We start from the raw sequence: 21427 nt of genomic DNA on the forward strand, positions 1-21427 counted from the left end.
GACAGCACTTAACAACAACAATGTGTTCAAATTGAAGTCTTGGTGTGGCATTATAGGATCAGCACTGGACAACAAGGTTAGTTTGAAGCACGAGGTTGGCGGTTCAAACTCACCAGACACTCCTCCTCGGAAACCCTATACAGGGTTGCTATGTATCGGAACCAATCCTATGGCACTCGACAGCTGCAGCATTATTTAAATTGGAAGTAGAGTGGCTCCATACATTACACACTGGAGTGCAAACCACAAGCCACTCCTCAGGAGAAAGATAAGGTTTTCTGCTCCAACGAAGATTTTAAAGTCTTGGAAACCTTATATAGGGTTGCTATGAGTTGGAACTGACTCCGGAGGGCTTAACAACAACAATTATTTAAATTAAATTATTAAGCAATTTGTACATAACAGGTACTGGATTGACTATTAGAAAAACTTTTTATAAATTGATTGTTTTAAAAGCCACTCCCCAGGAATAGGGAAGAGTAAGGAATCTGTGGCCCACTTTTATAGTTATATTTAGAAGTGTTGGCTATAATCCACCATGTTGTTGCTGTTGTGAAGTGCTGTCGAGTCATTTGTGACCCATAGCAACCCTGTACAGGGTTTCTGAGGAGCAGCTGATGAGCTTGAACCACCAACCTTGTAGTTCAAATGTCTTTGCAGTCTGCATTAACTCACAAGGCCACACCAGGACTCCATAATCCACCATAGGAGACAAGAAATGGGATGGGGGCATAGAAGTATTCTGTTGTTTACACCTTTTCCAAGCAAATGCCTTTCAAATGGCATGTGGAGATTCCACATTGTAACCTAATCTAGATGTGTGTTAAGCATTAATGCAGCCAAGGCTTAATCTGCAGGGGGTACTCCACAGCATAGAGGAGGCTAAACCCTGGGGAAATTGCATATGAGTTCCAGCTGGAAAACGCATATGGGAGACTCTCAGGTTTATCTTTACAAACTCTGTTTACAAACTAGGTGCATTTGTTCTTCATACAGTTTGTCTTTGCCACTGGCTCTTGGGGAGTCCAGTTTCTACTTTAGTACTAACATTTTGGGTCATTTCCAAATAATGTACAGTTCCTTGCCAGTTTCTTTCTTTTTCTTTTGAGGTAATCCCCTTGTCCCAGAAAAGAGGAACTAGGATTCATTTATTCATTCAGAAACACATTCCAAGATTTTTGGAGGAGCTTTGTGGGCCAGACTATACACCAAGGACATATGAAGTTGAATTAGTTCTTCTTCTTTAACTCCCAAGGTCATTGGAAACTAATAATGTTGACACTGACATGAAAAGGGGGTTATGAACAATAATGATCAGAAAAGACTTGATGAGCAAAGTAGCTTGTAAGCTGGGCTCGAAAGGATGAATACAATGCTACCAGAAAGGAATTAGAGTCCATTGAAGGTGGGTGGAACAAATGATAAAGGATTGAAGGACCAGAAAATTGGGAAGTACTTAGAGAAGGATATGTCACTTATTTTGACTGAAACAAAGGGTACAATTAGAGGATCAGGGAAATATGTCAAGAAAAGCAGACTGGGCCAAAATGTCAGGCTACGGTGGTTACAATTGTTGTCATTATTGTTAAGTGCCATTGAGTCAGTTCTGACTAACAGCATGCCTGTATAGGGTTTCTGAGGAGTGGCTGGTGAGTTTGAACCATTGACCTTGCAGTTCAAACCAACTTCATGGTCCAGTGCTTATTATACAGCACTACACCAGGATTCCGTTGTAGTTGTTAAGTGTCGTCCATTTGGCATCGACTCATAGTGACCCTTTGCACAACAGAATGAAGCACTGCCCAACTCACAATCATTACTACATTTGAGCCCATTTCTGCTGGCACTGTGCCAGTGCATCTTGTTCAGGGTCTTCCTCTTTTTCATTGACCCTCCATTTTTACCAAGCATGATGTCCTTTTCTGGGAACTAGTCCCTCCTGATAATATTTCTGAAGTATGAGAGACAAAGTCTAATCATCCTGGCTTCTAATGAGCATTCTGACTGCCTTCTTCCAACACAGATTTGTTTGTTCTTTTGGCTTTGTAGTTGACTTCATTATACACTGACATCTCTGGTCCTTCATTTATAGTCTTGTATGTTTCTTTTACTTAAAATACTTCTATAGCAGGAGTGATTTCTGGGTGGTGTTGTCATGTATGGTAACCTTAGGTTGTTGTCTGCTGTTGTTGGTTCTCAGTCCAAAACCACCTTTTAGCATTTTTTTGTAAAGTTGGTCTGGTCATTAGAAGTTCCTCTGATTTCTGTTTATCAGGAAATGTCCTAATTGAAGGACAGCTTTGCTAGATATATGAATCTTGTTTTTGTTTTTGTTTTTCCTTTCAGAGTTTTGTTTATGTTATCCTGTTGTCTTCTTGCCTGTATGGTTTCTGCTAAGAAATCAGAGATTATTGTTACTAGTTTTCCTTCATAGGTAACTTCATTCTTCCCAAGCTGCTCTCAGGATTCTTTCCTTGTCTTTGATTTTTGAAAAATTTATTATAATATGTCTTGGTGATTTTTTTGAGGGAAGGAATCTATCCTGTTTGGGTTTTGTTCTATCTCTTGTATCCTTTTCTTCTCTTCTTTTCTTTCATCATGTTAGAGAAGTCTTCTCAAACAACTCCGACAATTTTCTCTGAGCTTGTCGTACTCCTGTTCTGAAATTCTGATCACTTGTAAATTGTTCCTCTTCATGGTATTCCACATAACTCTAAGGCTTTCTTTGGATTTTTTCCATTATTTTTCCTGATTCTTCTAGCATACTAGTATTGAGAGATTTATCTTCAAGCTCACTAATTCAGGCTTCCATTGCTTTACATCTACTCCTTTGCCATTTCAGTGTATTGTCCCTGTCTGAGATTCTAGTATTAATCTTCTAGATTTCTAATTTCAGGTTTTGTATTATTTCAAATGTTGCATTTATTTTGTCTGTTTGTTCTTGTAGTGTTTTCCTGAATGCTTCTACATTTTTTATTGCATTTTGCTTGTTTTCTTTGATCTTTCTATCGATCCTTTGAAGGTACCTAATTATCATTCTTCTTAGTTTGTTCCATAAACTTTTTCTTCCGCAGAAATATTTTCTTTCTCTGCATCTTGGTCATCTGTTTGAACCATTCTCTCTTGTTTTTTTCATTTGAGCTAAAATGGTCTGTCATCTCCAGATCACTGTGAGGCTGTTGTATTTGTAAAAAGCAAACAGTGCAATTGTTAGACCTGGAAGGGATAAATATCTGGGGGGATCCTGCAATTCAAGGAGCTCACAAGGGGGTTGTGGAATAGATGTGACAGCAGAATTCTTGGCCCTAGTTGGAGATCAGCTTGGCCCCAATGTTATCTATGTTTGGGGCACTCAGTCCAGAAGTAGTTCTTGGACGCCCTTGATGGAAGTGGTTTCAGTATCTGTTACCATAGGGAGGCTGGGGCAGCATGACTTGTTAAATGCTGATCTGGTGACTCTGTGGGTTTTGTAGGCCTGGATCCAAGTCCACCTGAATCTAGACACCAATGAAGCACACTAAAGTGGCTCAACCAGTCCCCACCTTATACAGGTTTGGCTCCCTACCACATAATTCCAAACTCCTGAGAACAGAGTCTGAGCTAGGAGTGGATCAGGGTGGGAGCTGGCTACATTCTGGTCACAAGGGAAGCATGAGGGAAAAGATGAAATTGCACTTTTCTATCTGAATCAATTCTGCCAGGCCTCCCTCTGCTGCCAAAGCTGCTTATGAGATGGGTGAGTAGCATCTGGCCAGCCATTCACCAGTCAGTCTCCCTTTCTCACTGTCCCTGCTGGACCTCTCCTCCCAGCAAGCACTTCATCCACCTCTCTAACCTTTCTTTTGAAGTTTAGGGTGCCAGAATTTTCATCTTCATTTGTTTTATTTTGTCTCTCATATCTTTTTTGTAGAAGGTCTGTGTGGTGCATCTGCATAGTCCGCCATCTTGCCAGAAGTCTCTTGTTTGGTTTCTGGACTGTTGCTTCCATGAGTGTTGATTGTGGATCTAAACAAAATGAAATCTTTGACGACTTCAAAGTTTTCTCCATTTAACACAATATTATATTGTTGGTCACTTGTGAGGATTTTTGTTTTCTTTACATTGAGGTGCAATCCATACTCAAGACTGTAACCTTTGATATTCATCAGTAAGTATTTTAAGTCCTCTTTGCTTCCATCGGGCAAGATTGCATCATCTGCATATTTCATGTTATAAATCTTCCTCCAATCCTGATGCTACATTCTTCTTCATGCCATTCAGTTTCTCAGATGATTTGCTCTGCAGACAGATTGAATGAATACTGTGAAAGGATACAACCTTGGTATATTGTTGTTGTTGTTGTTATGTGCCGTCGAGTCGGTTCCGACCCATAGCGACCCTGTACAGGGTTTCCGGGGGTGTAAATCTTTACGGGAGTAGAAAGCCTCATCTTTCTCCCGCGGAGCGGCTGGTAGTTTCGAACCGCTGACCTTAAGGTTCGCAGCCCGATTCGTAACCACTATGCTACCAGAGGTATATACCTTCCTTAATTTTAAATCATTCAATATCCCCTTGTTCTGTTTCAAAGACTGCCTCTTGGTCTATAAATACGTATGAGTAGTATTTTAGGAAAGTCAATTGAGGTGATGGGCACAGTGGCTACTATCATTGGTCCCTATTTTGAGGTAGGTACAATGATTGACAGTTTTCCAATGTTAGATTAAATCTTCATAAGAACGTTTTCATTCCAGACTTCAAATAAGAAAACAGAGGCAAAAGGAAGCTGGTAAAAAAAAAAAACTAAAAACAGAAAAAACCCTGTGATCACCCTAGTAACTGGACCAGATTCCAAATCCCTGTTTCTTTGGCACTAAAGCCTCCATCATTCTCTTTCAGGATGGATGAAAGAAAAAGAGAGGAGAAATAAGAGGCTGAGAAGATCTGGGATCAAGGGAGGTTCAACAAATTCTTTGACCAATATTTATTATTCATTTCTTAATAATACAAATGTATACAGAACATGCCATTGCAAGGCACTGTTAGGCACTCAGAATAAATTTATTTGATTATTTTCTTTTGTAATATGGGGACTGACTGGGCTTAGATAGGCAATTCTTGCTCCAGATCTCTTATGTGGTTGTGGTCAGATAGTGACTGGGGCTAGAGTCATCGCAAATCATTCTTCACTCATTATCTGGAGTATGATGCTAGCTGTTAGCTGAGTACTCAGCTTGCTGCAGCCTGAAATATCTACCTAGAAAAGAACTCTTAACATGTTTTCTCTCCTTATCATGGCACAGTGACTGGATTTTAAAAGTCATGGTCCCAAGAGAACTAAGCAGAAGGTGCAAACTTTTGATGACCCACCTTTGAAATCACATTATAGCACTTCTGCTTTAGATCTTCTGAGATTCAAGAAGGAAGCAATACAGACCTCACATCTCCATGAAAGGATTTTCAGGGTAATATCCTAAAAAGTACATATGAGTTGGGATATATAGTGGTGGCCGTCTTTGAGAAATGCAATCATCTGCATCAAGCAGGAAGGAGAATGGACTGTTTCAGCATCTCAGAGACACCAAGTGAGAATAATGAGGCTGGAGAACCCAAACCCAAAACCAAACCCAGTGACATCAAATTGATTCTGACTCATAGCAACCCTATAGAACAAATCAGAACTGCCGTGTTAGGTTCCCAAGGGTATAATCTTTCCAATAGCAGATTTGCCATCTGTTTCTTCCAAGAAGCAAGTGGTGGGTTGCAACTATCAACCTCTTGGTTAGTAGTCAAGCCCTTTAATCACTGTGTTGCCATAGATCAAGCCTGGAGAGATGCATGGTTACTTGTTATGGTCATTTTAGAGATAGGAAAAAAGACTATAGATTTTCAATTTATACCTAGAAGTCAGAAGTAGAATGAATCAGGCTTAGAATCCTAGATTTTTCTACAGACGTTTTGAAGTCCCCTCATAGTCTCTCAGTTGTGCTACTCTTTTTAGTATAATGAATCTGTCCAACTTTCTGTTCGGAGGATCCTTTTAGTTATATCCATAAAGCTTGATTTTTGTTTTTAACCACAGTAAGATTTGTGGATCCAGGGATGTTCAACAAATCCCCCTATTGTGTGATATTATACACACAGTTGGTGGTACAATTATTTTAGTCTTACAAATTGCTTCTGGTCCTTTAAGTGCAGGGAAGCATTTACTGAAGCATATTCATTTTTTAATTTGATGCTACTTGAAGGTTCACTCCTTTTGCTGCTGATGGTTTGAAATACAGATCCACAAATAATTGTCACAGCGAGAGAGTAGCTTCATCTTGTAGATAAAAGCTTCACTTGACATACTTCCTTAGGTCAGCAGAATATTCTTTGAATCTTACGATCCTGATTTCTTGCTAACAGATAAGGTACTACCCATTGCTTACTAAGGAAGCTGAAATATTTGTAAATGAGCATAAAAGGTGAAAGACCAAGAGAAAGAGAAACTTTAATGGTTGTTAAATAGAAAACTGGACAGTAAATAAGGAAGACCATAGAAGAATTGATGCAAAAAGAACCAAAAGATCGGTGTTGGAAAAAGTGTAATCAGAGTGCCCCTTGGAGGCCAGGATGGCCAAATTTCATCTCTCATACATCTCTCATAGTCAGGACAGACCAGTCGCTGGAGAAGGATATCATATGTGGTAAGGTGGAAGGTCAGAGAAAAAGCAGAAGACCCCCAAAGAGATGGATTGACAAAGTGGCAGCATCAATAGGCTCAAGCGTGGCAACAATTGCAAGGTTGGCCCAGGACTGGGCAGTGTTTTGTTCTGTGGTACATGGGGTCGCTATGAGTTGGTACTGAATCGATGGCACCTAAAAACAGCAAATAGAAATCCAAATGTTGGTTCCTTGAAAAATTATAGCTCCTGGTAAAAGAGAGAAAGGTTTCATTTTCTTTTTCAAAATACTTTAAAAATGCCATGCAGTACCATAGTCTATGACTATTTGGGGTCATTTATTCAACCAAACTCAGAAAGCACAAATCTCAGAAGATAATTGTTTTCTAGTAATTGGTCATGTAAATTATTTTTTGGAAGTCTGAGACAAAGGACATTTCTGTGATTAAATTAGATACTTTTCAGATTTGTAACATCTTGTCTCTCCTCTCTTTCCTTCCTGACCTCTAGTGCTCAACCCTTCATTTTGTCATCTGTGCAGTAGGGCTAAGTAGACTACCATCTTCGTCAAGGATATTAGAAAGGCTATAAGGCAATGTTTGTGAGTGAAAATGTTACTGTCCATGAAATTTTATTTGAATAAAAATGTTTCTATAAATACCTCCATGTTATTCATGTATTTATTGGTCAAAACACAGAAAAAAAAAAACCAAAAACTTAAAATACTCATGACTGGTAACCACAATTCAAACTCACCAGCCTGCTCTCAGAAATCCTATACAGGGTTACTATGAGTTGGCATGAAAGTGAAGAGGACTTGAAATATTTACTTATGAAGATTAAAGAGCACAGCCTTCGATATGGATTGCATCTCAATGTCAAGAAAACAAAAATCCTCACCACTGGACCAATAAACAACATTCTTATCAATGGAGAAAGGATTGAAGTTGTCAAGGACTTCATTCTTCTTGGATCAACTATCAACACTCGCGGAAGTAGCAGTCAAGAGATCAGACGACGTATTGCACTGGGCAAATCTGCTGCACAGGAACTTTTTAAAGTATTGAAGAGCAGAGATGTCAGCTTGAGGACTAGGGTGCGCCTGACCCAGGCCATTGTGTTTTCAATAGCCTCATATGGATGCGAAAGCTGGACAGTGAATAAAGAGGATCGTAGAAGAATTGATGCCTTTGAGTTGTGGTGTTGGAGGAGAATACTGAGGGTGCCATGGACTGCCAAAAGAACCAATAGATCTGTTTTGGAAGAAGTGCAGCCAGAGTGCTCCTTGGAGGCCAGGATGGCTAAGCTTCGTCTCTCCTACTTTGGACATGTAGTCCGGAGGAAACAATCGTTGGAGAAGGATGTCATGCTGGGTAGGGTGGAGGGTCAGAGAAAAAGAGGAAGACCTCCAACGAGATGGATCGGCCAGGTGGCATCATTGATGGACTCGGGGGTGGCAGCGGTGGTGAGGTTGGCCCAGGATCGAGCATTGTTTCGTTCTGCTGTGCATGGAGTCGCTATGAGTCGGTTCCGACTCGATGGCACCTGACAACAACAATGAGTTGGCAATGACTAAATAGCGCACAGGAACAACATGAATATACTGTATTTAACAGATCCATTTCACTATGAATGAAAACGGAACTCTAGTGGTAGAATGATTCAGCACTTGACTGCTAACCAAAGGTTGATGGTTTGAAGCCACTTTCCACTTCCTGGCAGAAAGATAAGGTATTCTGCTTCTGTAAAGATTATAGCATTTGGAGCCCTATAGGGCAGTTCTGTTCTGTCTCACAGGGTTTCTATGAGTTAGAAATGCTCAATGGCTTGATGGTGTCTCTGTGTTTTCAAGCATGAAGTGTATTTCCTATTTTCTCTCTCTTTTCTCTCTTTCTTTACTGCTACAACAAACAAAGAACATCATGCATAATAAATTCCAATCCTAAATGCCACCATTTACAAAACATATTCCTTGTTTAAATTTATATCACAGACCCATAATCCATGTGTGGTGGTAAATTATCTTATTGCTTCTGTATTACATTTTTCCAAATTTCCTAAAGATGGATTTATTGAATTGGTAAGATAATTTCTCAGTGGATTTTAATCCTACATGAAAAACATTTTCTATGGTCCCTAAAACACTGGCATACCATCAATTTTCCATTCCTGTTAGCATCTTCTACAGATTTCCAGAATCTTCTTTACTTAGCACCTAGTTTATGTCCAGTATTTCTCTCCACTCTGTACCTTAACATCATTCTCTGTTGCTCTAATATTTTGTTGAAGACCCTAATAACTCCCTTATTTCCTCATCTTCCATAGCTTTTATTTTCACTCTATTTTTACCCACTCAACATTATAGCTATACATAGGATCTAAAATGACCTATTGTGTTAGCATCTCAAGCTCGGAACTATACACTGTAAGATAGGCACTAGACTGCTAACTTCAAGGCCAATGGTTCAAAACCACCAGCCACTCCTTAGAAAATCTCTATAATGTCACCATAAGCTTGAATCAACTTGAAGGCACTTAATAACAATCATAATCTATTGTCTTCTTAATCTTTATTTTCTTTAGTCTCATTAATTCATACTACTTTCCAACCTCTTTATCTCCAGTTTCCTTTGTCCTAATGTATTTGTTGTTTTTGTTTAGTGCCATGGAGTCAGTTCTGCCCCATAGAGACCCTGTATAGAGTTTCCAAGGAGCAGCTGGTGATCTTGAGCTGCTTACCTTGCAGTTCAAAGTGACTTTGTAGTCCAGTGCATTAACCCACAGCGCCACACCAGAACTCCAATGTATCCAATGTGTTAATCTTTCTAAAATCCTTAGCAATTCCCTAGAATCACACATCCCCTTCACATTCATAATACCTTACCAATATGGTTAAGGTCATTTTTCGTCTATATCCACATTTACCCCTCCAAACCTATGCAGAGGTTTGGGTGCTAATGGGTGAGGGAAGTGCAATGGAAAGGGCTTTACTACTGCTGACCAAGCCTTTTATTGTTGTTGTTAAGTGTCATGGAATTGGTTCCAACTCATAGCGATGCTGTACAGGGTTTCTGAGGAGCAGCTGGTGGATTTGAACTGCCAACCTTGTTGTTTAAACCCACATTACAGCCGAGTGTTTACCCTGTAATGCCACACCAGGACTCCAGCCTTTGAATCTCTGCTAAAATCCATTTGTATTTCCTTATTGTTGTTGTTGTTGTCAGGTGCCATCAAGTCGGAACCGACTCATAGTGACCCAATGCACAGCAGAATGAAACCATGTCCGATCCTGGGCCAACCTCATTACCACTGCCACACTTGAGTCCATCAATGCTGTCACCTGGCCAATCCATCTTGTTGAGGGTCTTCCTCATTTTCTCTGACCCTTCATCTTACCAAGCATGATATCCTTCTCCAGTGACTGTTCCCTCCTGACAATATGGCCAAAGTATGAGAGATGAAGTATAGCCATCTTGACCTCAAAGGAGCACTCTGGCTGCACTTCTTCCAAAACAGATCTATTGGTTCTTTTGGCAGTCCTTGGCATTGTCAATATTCTCCTCCAACACCACAATTCAAAGGCATCAATTCTTCCATGATCTTCCTTATTCACTGACCAGCTTTCACATCCATATGAGGTTATTGAAAATACCATGGCTTGGGTCAGGAGCACTTTAGTCCTCAAGCTGACATCTCTGCTCTTCAATACTTTAAAAAGCTCCTGTGCAGCAGATTTGCCTAATGCCTTATTGTAGGTTTTGCAAATATTTTTCTTCTCTTCAAGTCTCCAAATTTTTCTAATTTACCTTATGCAGGTGCCCTTATCTTCTATCATGATAAATTAGATCCTCTGCTCCAACATTTCTAAAACTTGGCTGCTTCAATATAATCACTTTAGAAACTAAAAATGTTAATACCTATTTACTATCTCTAAAGAATTTGATTTAATTAGTCTTGGGTGTGGCCTACCATCTGGATTCATAAAATCTGCACAGGAATTCTGTTGTTGTTAACTGCAGTGGAATCCCATGTTCTTGTCCAATTACTCTCCCTCCCTCTTATACACACACACACACACACACACACACACACACACACACATGCACACTCAGTTTCTGCCTTATCACTGATCCTTTCCTCTTGCCTATAAGCTTATAACAATTGGTTCTTATCCTCCAGAAATCTGACCAATAGACTTAATGATGCCATTAGTCTTTAGAGCCAAATTTTATTCTAGCCCACTCTCTTCATATCTATTCACTTAGATGTAAAAATCCTCTTAACTTGTTGCTCAGAATAGATCTTATATATTCTCCTTTCATCTTAAATGCTGTTTCTCAAAATCTATTTACATCTCATCTATAAAATCTATAGGTACCCCATTTGTAAGATTTTAAAATGAGAATGCTAATGCCTCTATGTGTATGTTTGACTCACCTTGTCCTTCAATCTTTCTCAACTGCTAGGGTGCTTATTTTCATCGTTGTATTCTCAAACTTGATAACCTTTAAGCTAAGCTCTATAATACAACAGCATTCTTGTCAATGGAGAAAAGATTGAAGTTTTCAAGGACTTCATTCTTCTTGGATCAACTGTCAACACTCATGAAAGCAGCAGTCAAGAAATCAGACAACATATTGCATTAGGCAAATCTGCACAAGACCTTTTTAAAGTATTGAAGAGCAAAGATGTCAGCTTGAGGACTAAGGTGCACCTGACCCAAGCCATGGTATTTCCAATACGCATATGAAAGCTGGACAGTAAATAAGGAAGACCGTAGAATTGATGCTTTTGAGTTACGGTGTTGGAGAAGAATATTGAAAGTGCCATGGGCTGCCAAAAGAACCAATAAATCCATGTTAGAAGAAGTGCAGCCAGAGTGCTCCTTGGAGGACAAGATTGCCAAACTTCATCTCTCATACTTCAGACATATTGTCAAGAGGGACCAGTCACTGGAGAAGGATATCATGTTTGGTGAGGTGGAGGGTCAGAGAAAAAGAGGAAGAACCCCAACGAGATGGACTGGCCAAGTGGCAGCATCAGTGGACTCAAGCATGGCAACAGTAGTGAGGTTGGCCCAGGATCGGGCAATGTTTCGTACTGCTGTGCATAAGGTCGCTATGGATTGGTATCAACTAGATGGCACCTAACAACAACAAGTCCCCTATAAACCAAAATCCCTTGCTATTGGGTTGATTCCAAATCCTAATGCTCCTATAAGTAGAGCAGAACTGCCCCACAGGGTTTCCAAAGTAGTCATCTTTAGGGAACAGACTGCATTGCCACGTTTTTCTCCTACAGAGCATCTAGTGGGTTCAAACCTTGTGGTTAGTATTGAAGTCTTAACAACTCTGCTACCAGGGTTCCTGAAGTCCTCTATATTTGTATAAAATATAGCTGAAAATCAATAAGCTTTATATTTTCTGATTATGCAAATATTGTCACCTGCCATGTCAAGTAAAATGTATTTTTTCTCTCTAGTAACTTATTTAAATTCCCTAGAATTTCCAACAGTCTTTTCTCCCCAATCCTTGCATTATATGCCAGTATCATATCCTTTAATATTTCTGCAATCTCTTGCTTATTAACTATATTTAGAATTTACTGCTATTTTTCCCTCTAGAAACTTCTGTGGTCCTGTTGGCTTGCTATATTGACTAAAATACCTTCTAAGCCTACTGTGTAGTCCTCATCCTTAGATTCTCCTTCATTGCTTACTCAGTTGCATCGATATTTACAGGAAACCATACTTTCTTCTTTCCAGGTTTATTGCCTAGCTAATAAAGGATCTTTGCAAGGTAAACTCTGACTTCTACAAGTCTTATTCTAGCCCCATATTTAATCAATAGTGTTTATGGACTCGGTGTCTAGACTAAAAGCTACTTTTCCTCAACGCTTTAAAGCCATTACTTCTAGCATCCAATGTCTTGGATGGGAAATCTGATAGCAGCCTAAGCCTCATTCTTTGTAAGGTGTCCTATTCCATCTCTCCACTAAATTCTGGGAAATGTCTTTTGTTATTTCTCTACTAAGCCTTTCATCTCCTTTTTTTTTCCTCAATTTTTTATTATGACACTTATTCTTTGAATGTTGGATCTTAGTATTATTCTTCTATCTTAGTATTTTCTATTAAGACTTTTTTACCTTCTTCTTTCAGTGAGACCTTCACTGTTGTTGTTGTTGTTAAGTGTTGGCAGGTAGGTTCTGACCCATAGCAACCCTGTATAAGGCTTCCAAGGAGCAGCTGGTAAGCTTGAAGCACCGACCTTAGGGTCCAAACTGACTTTAAAGTCCAGCACATTAACCCACAATGCCACATCAGGCCTTCACTAGTCAACCCCAAATCGCATATTCTGCAAAATGTATCCCCTTTCTCGGATTTTTTTTTCTCTTAACTTCTAACTTACTGTATGTATCAGCAAAGTAAAAAATATATATAATCACTTTACACTTTCTTCTACTCCTAGAGCCCATTGAAAGCCTTCTCTGTTTTGAATATGGTTCCTTGTGGACAATTGACTTGAACAGAAAGACATATTATCTGACACCCCACTCCACACCCCACTCCACACAGTACACAGTAGTGATGTAAACACAGTGTACCTACAATTTGACAAAGGGAGGAAAAAAGTGAACAATATGCAGCAGGTGCTGGCTTACACTAGCATTGAAATCCTGCTGAGGAGAAGTTATAAGAGGTCTGTAGTTTTTGGTAAAGACATGTGACCCAGAGAGTAAGTAAGGTAGAGACAGGATAACTTATTGTTGTTGAGTGCTGTTGACCCATAGGGACCTTGTATAGAGTTTCTGAGGAGTGACTGGTAAGCTAGAAGCACCTGAGAAGTCCAGGTTCTGAAAGGATCATCCACCTGAGTAATGAAATTAGTTTTCTTTTCAATATTTTCTGCCTGCCTTCTATATGGCATCTGATATTTTCATTCCAGCAAAAGCCCAAGTGTATTAGATTACATGTCAGCCTGTGCTCCCCAGTTGATAGAAAGAGAAGAACTATTAACATAAAAAAAAAACCATGGATTATGGATCTATTTACTCTTTTCTATTATAGTTTCTGCTATATTATTTCTATTATATTTCTATTATAGTTTCTGCAAAATTATCTTGCCTTTCTTGTCTTTAGACTTTTAGCTCTTTGAGGCAGAGGCATACTATATTTGTATTATTGTTGTTAGGTGACATCAAGTCAGTACTGACTCATAGGACATTTCTGAGAGCAAAGGGTGAGCGTGAATGACTGACCTTGAGGTTCAAAGTGACCTTGCAGTCCAGCGCACTAACCCACAGCACCATATAAATGTTGTTATTCCCAGGCCTACTAAAATAATATTGTTGTTTAGTGCTTTCAAGCCAGTTCTGACTCAAAGTGATTCTTTATAGAGTTTCTGAGGAGCAGCTGGTGAGTTTGAATTACTGACAAGGTCAAAATGACTTGAAGGTCCAGTGCTTACCCTATAGTGCCACACCAGTGCAATAATGATGGTGGTGATGGTCATGTGCCATGCAGTCGGTGTCAATTCATAGTGACCCGTGCAGGGTTTTCTGAAGCTGTAAATCTTTACTGGAGCAGAAGCAGAAAGTCTCATCTTTCTCCCTCAGAGTAGTTAGTATATTTGAACTGCTGGCCTTGCAGCTAGCCGCGTAAATCATGGGTATCTAATAAATATTTTATGGGACCTGAACTAGTATTGATGAAAATATATAAGAAAGGAAGATCTCTAGCAACTCTCCAAATTATCATTTTAAAAAATTCAAACCAGCATAATCTACTGTAAAATCATGAAATATGTATAAAGAAAATGTCAGATGAGGCTAACTGTTCCTCTAATAATAGATATTTGGACAGGAGAGATCTCCATAATCAAATTCATTTATTTGGGGCATATTTCCCTCTGTCTTTAGAACAGTTTTGAATTGTTTAATTTATGAATCCATTTGTCACAATAACCAGTGACAATGTTTTAAAATGTCCTTTGACTCAAACATGTGTTACTTTACTTCAAAATGAGAAGCATTTGACACTGCTTTAATGCTAAATGGATCAAGTTTTGATATTTTTATTTTCTTTTTCTATGATGGGCATGCTCTTTGGTGTTAGAACTTTGTTAGTGTGCATGTTTTCAGTCCTGCCCCATTTGACCTAAGTGAATGATGTGGAAGTTGGGCACCACTCTCAGTTGGGAGCATGTGGAGTTCAGGCTGACGCACTGGGCTTTTTTCATGCTCTTGCTCTGTTCACCAAGATGCTACTGGTCTTTCCTGTCACTCTTAAATCTGCCCCATTCATTGCATGGTGAATTCCTGGCTTCACCATTACTCTATAAAGTAGAAAAGAATAGCTGACAAGGTCTAGATTCAAGTTATTCTAGATAATCTGGAACCTATTTATATTTCTGTGACCTTGATTAGATCTATCATGTGACTGCCTATCTAAATTAACTATGCAAATGCCAACTATCCTTTTCACACTCTAAGTATCAATCCAGTCTAAAATTCATGTGCTTTACCTATCATTCTAGCCATTATTTGAGACATCTCCAAGAGAAAGTTTTTAATCTTTTGTAATACATAGTCAAGTCTGAGCTACTTGCCTAAAATTAAGTAAGAATCCACTGAGCCTGGTGGCTGAACCTCAGCAGTCATCTAACTCACACCCTCATTTAACAGATGAAGAAATCAAAGCCCACACAAGATAATGGACCAGTCCTTCATCATACAGTTATTAAGAGTTGGAGTTGGGACCTTGTCATGCTACTTCTGCAAACAGACTCAAATATTAATAACTCGGTCCTTAAGAAGGGCCTACTTAAAGAATGATGTTGTTGTTGTTAAGTGCCATTGAGTCGGTTCTGACCCATAGCGACCCTGTATAGGGTTTCCAAGGAGCAGCTGGTGAGCTTGAACTGCCAATCTTGCAGTTCAAATGGCTTTGCAGTGTAGCTCATTAACCCATTATGACGGCTCCTAATTGTTTAAATGGGAGCTCTGGTAGCGTAGTGGTTACGAATCGGGCTGTGAACCTTAAGGTCAGCGGTTCGAAACTACCAGCCACTCCACAGGAGAAAGATGAGGCTTTCTAGTCCCGTAAAGATTTACACCCTTGGAAACCCTGTACAGGGTCGCTATGAGTCGGAACCGACTCGACGGCACTTAACAACAACAACAATTGTTTAAAAGGCCTTACCATACTTCATTACTAAGAACTACAGCCCATGTTAAAACTCATCTGCAGCTATCTAACCTGCAACATGCTTTCCAGGCCCCTCTCTGAGGGACTGGAGGGAGAGCGGAGAAGGGTACTGCACAAATAAACAGAACAACACTGGCAGCCTTTGGAGCCTTGCCTCAAGCTAAGCACTGCCAGGAGTGAAAGTCATTAAAGACCCTTTGCAAAGGTTGTTAAGAAATGTGTAAACAGCCGTATAAACAACACCAGGTCAGGTCATAGAAGGAGACTGGCAACAGGGGAGGCCTGAGGAGAGTCTGCCAAAGTGTGAAATTCTCAGCAGGGAGAAGACATTTGGAAAAACAACTCCATCAAGTTTTATCAACACAAATCATTTCCTAAGTGATATATTTTATTTAGAGTATGTGTGGCCTACATTTAACAAGGGAAGCTTTTATCAATTGCAGTTTTTATCGCTTCCAGATATCTGTTTTTGAATTACTGGCAACATTTATGGTGTGCTCATTTTTCTGGACTCTCCTGTCTAAATATGCCACGGGTGATGTTCTCGATGTGGAGAGTAGAGATGACCTACACACACGCTTCCTGTTGGCCATGCTGTGTGGCTCAGGCCCTGCACATGCTGAACTGTAAATAAACTTGGGCCTGGTGTTCTAATTTTAAGTCTTAGAGGAAACAGACATATTAATAATCACAGTGGTAGAGACACAACCACAAATAGGCTATGTTATGATATACCTGTTTCTCTGCCATAGTAAGAAATTTGGGGATTTCTTTTTTGAGTGGAGGCTAAAGCTGGAGAAAGTTATTTCACTTATCACTTCCTCAGTCTTCTTAGAGGTAGCACCAAGGCCGCAAGCATTCAGGAGAGTTTCACTGGATGCAGAAAAGTGACTGTTCCAAGTCTGTGACTTGGTCCACATGTAAACAGCAACTAGAGAATCATGAAAGGGAAGTCTTATTGTGCAGATAACTGCCAGAAGCCTAAATTCCTCTACTTTCCCATCCTGATTATTTCCTCCCTGGCCATTCAACAAGCGCTGTTTTGTTTGGTCTAACTTCTGTTCTTCTTCTGCCCATGTTTTCTTCCTCTGTCCTCTTTATTTACCAACAAAGTTCCTCTCTTCAGCCTGGTTGTTCAGGTTTTGTCCTAATTAAGAAGTGACTCTCTTAGTATGGATTGAATGGTGTCTCTCAAAAAGATACTTTGAATTTGTAAACCTTGTATTTCTAAATATGACTCCATTTGGAAATAGAGGTTTTCTTTTGATTTGTTAGTGAGACCATACCAGAGTACCAAATCCATTGCCATTGAGTTAATTCTGACTCCCAATGACCCTATAGGACAGACTAGAACTGCCCCCATAGCGCTGCCAAGACTGTAATGTTTATGGAAGCAGACTGCCTCATCTTTCTCCTGAGGAGCAGCTAGTGGGTTTGAACTGCCAAACCCATTTAGGTTAGAAGCCAAGCCTTCTCACCACTATGCCACCAGAGTTGAGGCCAGAGAATTGCATGGATTTCAGTTAGAACAAAGTAGAATTGCCCCATAGAGCTTCCAAGACTGTATTCTTTATGGAAGAGATCCACATCTGTGCCCATTCCAAAGAGACGTGACCCAACAGAATGTGGAAATCATCAGACAATCTCTTTGATATCCCATGTAAGTAAAGTTTTACTAAAGGTAATACAGAAATGGCTGCAAGCATACATTGACAGAGAACTTCCAGAGGTTCAAGCCAGATTCAGAAGAGGCCATGGAATGAGGGATATCATTGCTGATGTCCAATGGATCTTGGCTGAAAGCAGAGAATATCAGAGAGATGTTTACCTGGGCTTTATTGACTTCACAAAGGCATGATCCATTGTGTGGATCATGACAAGCTATGGACAACATTGCAAAGTATGAGTATTCCGAACACTTAATTGTGCTAATGAGGAATCTGTACCTGGACCAAGAAGAACTTGTTTGAACAGAACATGGGAACACTGAATGGTTTAAAATTAAGAAAGGTGTGTGACAAGGTTGTATTCTTTCACCATACTTATTCAACTTGTATGGTGAGCAAATAATCCGAGAAGCTAGCTTATATAAGGATTAGAGGAAAACTCATAAACAACCTGCAATATGCAGATGATGCAACCTTACTTGCTGAAATTGAAGAGAATTTAAAATATTTAAAGATCAAAGAGCACAGCCTTCAGTATGTATTGCATCTTAATGTAAAGAAAACAAAAATCCTCACCACTGTACCAACAACCAACATTCTTATCAATGGTGAAAAGATTGAAGTTGTGAAGGACTACATTCTTCTTCGATCAACTATCAACACTCATGGAAGCAGCACTCAAGAAATCAAATGACAGATTGATTGCATTAGGCAAATCTGCTGCACAAGACCTTTTTAAAGTGTTGAAGAGCAAAGATGTCAGCTTGAGTACTAAGGTGCACCTGACCAAAGCCATGGTATTTTCAATAACCTCATATGCATGTGAAAGCTGGACAGTGAATAAGGGAGACCATCGAAGAATTGATGCTTTTGAGTTATAGTGTTGTAGGAGAATACTGAAAGTGCCATGGGCTGCCAAAAGAACCAACATATCTGTGTTGGAAGAAATATAGCCAGAGTGCTCCTTGGAGGCCAGGATGGCCAAATTTCGTCTCTCATACTTTGGATATATTGACTGGAGGGAACAGTCATTGGAGAAGTATATCATGTTTAGTAAGGCAGAGGGGTCAGAGTAAAAGAGGAAGACCCCCAGCGAAACGCATTGGCAAAGTGGCAGCATCAGCGGGCTCAAGCGTTGCAACTATTGTGGGGTTGGCCCAGAATCGGGCAGTGTTTTGTTCTGTTGTGCATAGGGTCCCTATGAGTTTGTACCGACTCGATGGCACCTAACAACAACAACAACAATCTTTATGGAAGCTGATCATCCATCTTTGTACCATGGGTTGATGGGTTCAAACTGTCAAACTTTCAGTTAGCAGCTGAGCATTTAATCACTATGTCACCTAATTATATATGACTTTACAAAAAGAGGACAGGCATGGCAACAAAGTCACATACACAGAGAGAAGAAACTTATGAGGACTTTCTATAAACCAAAGATTGCTAAGAAATATCTGGGGTTATGGAAACTGAAAAAGACAAGGAAGAGTCTTCCTCTAGTGACAACAGGGCTACCCTTGATCTACTAATGCTCCTATTTGGACTTCTCACCTCCAAAGTGCTGAGAAACTAGAGTTTTGTTCTTTAAAACCACCCACTTGGTGATATTTTATGATGATAACCACATATATGCGTTCTGGGCTTTCTGAGCCAAAAACTTATCTGGAAACTTTTTCCATTGCAATTTCCCCGTTGTCTATTACATTGGGTTTAAAGTGAAGCATTTTTTAGCACAAATAAATTGTATTAAATTTCTGTGACTCTTGAGAACAGTTGGAAAAATTTACACTAAACTTAGATGATATATTTGAGATGCTCTGATTTCAAATATAGACTGCATCCTATGAGGAATGCCCTGAGGAGTGCCTCAAACAGACATACAGTCACCCTTCAGGACAGCTGAATCAAAGTTCATTGTAAGGCCAGGCTATTAGGGATGCCCTTGAAAGAGGAATAAATCAATGGTATTTACCATGAGGCCCTGAGTAAAATCAAAACGGCAGATTTTTTTTTTTTTTTTTAAAGCCTGTAGTCAACCTGCTTCTCATAAACAAAACTCAGTGACATTCAGTACTGGCGTGTATAGCATTAGGGATTTGTTTAACAACAGCTGAATGATGCAGGGAGGGATGAGCATTTTACAAATATTGACCCACGTGGCACATCATGTTTTCTTTCTCTTTTCACTCAGCACAGAAACTGCTCGCTCCTCCAAGAATGCATCTGAAGTGTTAAATACTCTATGAAATCTTTTCTAAATTTAGTTAGTTCTTCCTTGTGTTTTCATTCTTAATAACATAATAGCCTATTCCTAATACTTAGGAGCCCTAGTAATGCAGTGGTTAAAGTGCTCCGCTATTAGCAAAAGATCAATAGTTCAAATCCACCAGCTGTTCCATGGAAGACAGCTATGGAAGTCTGTTTCTGTAAAGACTGTTGTTGTTAATTGCTGTCGAGTCGGTTCCGACCCATAGTGACTCTGTACAGGGTTTCCAAGGCTGTAAATCTTTACGGGAGCAGAAAGCCTCATCTTTCTCCCACGGAGCAGCTGGTAGTTTCGAACAGCTGACCTTGAGGTTCGCAGCCCGATTCGTAACCACTACGCTACCAGAGTATAGCCTTGGAAACTACTGGGCAGTTCCATCCTGTCCTATAGTGTTGCTATGTGTTGACATTGATTCCCTGGCAATGGGTTTGGTTTTCGTTTGGTCCTACTAATTATAATAACAGATAACACTGGTTGATCACTAATTCCAGGCAGAGTGTCAAGCACATTATTATATGCTATTATTTGTACACATTTTATTTGGTCCTTAGGATATTCCTTGATAATTAAATAGTATACAACGCATAAAAATGTCAGAGATTATTATAATAAAAACTCCATATGTGGTTCCTATATTTAATATTTATTAGCATTTTATTATTTCAAAGATTTTCAAAAAAAGAAATAAAATGTTAAAAAGACAGGTAAACTTCTACTTGAACCAGCTCCCATTTATTTCTTCTCCCTCCTCCCCAAAAGTTACTAATATTCTAAAATTTATATACAACTTTATATCCATGTTATATATATTTTAGAGCAGAGGTATGAACTCATATAATATTTAGTGTTGGTGTGTATATGTGTGTGGTTAATTTACATAAATGATACTATTCTATAGATATTATTTCACACTCAGTACTATTCTTTCCAGATTTATCTATGGAAATCCAATAAATCCAGTTCTTATCTGGTCTACCATGTTACAGTAGGGATGAATCACAATTTACTTATAGACTTTCTGGTACTGGACATTTCATTATTTCTAATTTTGTGCTACTACAAACAGTGCTTTAAGGAACATACTTGTGCATATATGCTAGATTGTCTTTGGGTATATGCTTAGAAGTGGAATTCCTAGATTGTAGGACATGTTCATTAGGTGCTGTTGAGTTGATTCTAATTTATGCCAACTTTATGTGTAACAGAACAAAGCACTGCCCCATTCTGTACCATCCTTGCAGTTGTTGCTCTGTTTGAGCCCATTGTTCCAAACACTGTGTCAATCCAACTTGTTGAGGGTCTTCCTTCTCTGATCCTCTGTTTCAACAAGCATTATGTACTTCTTCAGGGATTTATTCCTCCTGATAATATGTTCAAAGTACACAGGAAAAACTCTCATCATCCTCACCTCTAAGGAGCAAACCGGATGTACTTCTAACATAGAGCGTTCCTTCATCTCGCAGTCCATTGTTGTTGTCAGGTGCCATTGAGTCGAAACCGACTCATAGCGACCCCATGCACAGCAGAACGAAACAATGTCCCATCCTGGGCCAACCTCACTACCGCCACCACACTTGACGCCATCAATGATGTCACCTGGCTGATCCATCTCGTTGGGGGTCTTCCTCTTTTTCTCTGACCCTCCACC

This window comes from Chrysochloris asiatica, unplaced genomic scaffold (genome assembly GCF_000296735.1).
Source record: "Chrysochloris asiatica unplaced genomic scaffold, ChrAsi1.0 scaffold00146, whole genome shotgun sequence".
Lineage (NCBI taxonomy): Eukaryota > Metazoa > Chordata > Mammalia > Afrosoricida > Chrysochloridae > Chrysochloris > Chrysochloris asiatica.